Raw genomic sequence first — 2169 nt, 5'->3', positions numbered from 1 at the left:
ACACACACACACAGAGACAGAGAGAGAGAGAGACAGAGAGACAGAGAGACAGAGAGACAAAGAGACAGAGAGGGACAGAGACAGAGAGAGAGAGAGAGACAGAGAGAGCTGGGGGGAGGGGAGAATGGGGTGTAGATCGGGGCGTTAATTCATTAATGATATGAAGACTGCAAGGGCGTGTTTTATTATCTGTGCCAAGTGCTGCTGCAGAACAGCTGTGGTGATCATTACGTAAAATGTAGGCTAAATGTATAATAATATATCAAAAGGAGAACTTGTGTCAAAACACATCCTCTTGGTGTCGCCTGTGCTGGAGAATGTTGTATAAGGTTGTGTGTCTTTCATCTTGACACACGTTGATTCACTCATTAACACCCCCCCCCCGGCCCTCTTTACAAAAAAACAACAACAACTAAGAGCGCTTGTGACGATAAAAGCATGCGCTCATTATTTTGACCATGTATTTATATATACATATATATGCAATTGCGAGCATTACCAAACTGAACTTAAAAGTAAAAGCATTCGCGTCAAGCTTTGAACTCAGTTGCCTGAGCCCTGCTGCTCTCGGGTATCGCTTAATAACTTTTATAAAGCGACATCGTTTCTGCATAACAAAAAAAGTGTTGGATTGGAATCCACACGGTAAAAGATCAAGGGGAAGACAACGTGGAACGAGGAGAAGAATCACATATTGATACACAGAAAAGTGGGAAGACATGGAATAACATCAAGAGGCTAGCCCAGGATAGAGAGAGGTGGAAAGAGTTTGTCCGTGGCCTATACCCTGGTGCAGGGTGAGAAAGCCAATGCTGATGACCGTTTCAGCCACTGTCTGACGCTCGAGCAGAGTGTTAAGAACGTCTTAGATTTTAAAAAATTCGTGGAGATGCCCATTCATGTGTCGGCAGTTAAGAGATTACCCTTCGTGCTGTTTGCACAACGATCTTGAGCTGCCAGATAATGGTTTGTAGAAAATGACTTTATTTTCTGTTCTTGTTCTTTTTACCAGAACCCAAATCTTTGTTTCCCTATCTACCATTTCTGAGCGATTGTAATGATCGTAAATGTTTTACGTCTCCATCGAAACAATTTAGAACATATAGGAGGAAGTCCGGGCTGAGTACAGCATCCCAGATCGGAATGAAACAAATTTCCCCTCGCGGGAATCAAGCAGGGACGTTTTTTTCATAAACAAAAGGAAAAAACAACCTTGTAGCACTCCCTCCCCCATTCCCCCTCCCCGTGCCTTCATTCATGAATAATGCTGCTGGTGGTGGTGAGTTTGGTAGCGACAACATATGTTAGGATCGTAACTTGATTTTGCTTTTATTGGTTCGTATTTCGTAACATTATTATGTTTGCAGTTTTAATTTATTGCTGTTTCGAAATAATGTCCGTTTGGACTCCTCCAAGTGGCCGACTTTTGGTTATTTTTCATCACACGTTATTACCGCTGTAACAATGCACAGGGAAGAAAAACAGTGTTTTGACTTCTAGCCCAATGCAAACTTTGAGCAATGAATAAATATCAATGGAAAAGGGGATGAAACCCTGAGAAGCTCTAAGCTATCCCTCAGGGTAGGTTTCAGTATTTCCACGTAAGTCCTGTTGAAAAGCGCAGATAAAAAGCAACCATAAAACAACGAAAGGGAAATGATTATTGTTTTCTTACCCCCCCCCCCTCCCCCAATGTTTTTAAAAGTCTATAGAAAAAAAAGAAAAAAAAAGAGTTAAAATAAGAGACTGGAAATGACAAATGTATCTGTTCTAGCAAGGTTAGGTGGGAGTATCATAAAAGACTTCAACTACATTATTTTGAAAAGCATTCGAACTCCCAGTAATCTCACAATGTGGCTTAATAAAAGTTATGTTTTCTTTATTGTCTAAAATTAGCTGAGGGCGCAGCCGGGGGACGAACAAAAAAAAAAGTGAAAATAGATGTAAATTAATCTGTAAAAATGATAATTAAAAATTCTCTAGTTTTTGTAACCTCGGAGAAAGTCTGAGGGGAAAACTGCTGCGTGGTGCATACGCAAACCATCTGTGACGCGGCGTTGTGATATATCTTATTAATACATGTATAATACGCAAAGAAGGTCTGGAAACAGCATACATGCGGGTGCGTGTGTGCGTGTGTGTGTGTGTGTGTGTGTGTGTGTGTGTGTG

The sequence above is a fragment of the Aplysia californica genome, unplaced genomic scaffold (assembly GCF_000002075.1).
Source record: "Aplysia californica isolate F4 #8 unplaced genomic scaffold, AplCal3.0 scaffold00115, whole genome shotgun sequence".
Classification (NCBI taxonomy): Eukaryota; Metazoa; Mollusca; class Gastropoda; order Aplysiida; family Aplysiidae; genus Aplysia; species Aplysia californica.
This window is presented reverse-complemented; position numbering follows the sequence as displayed.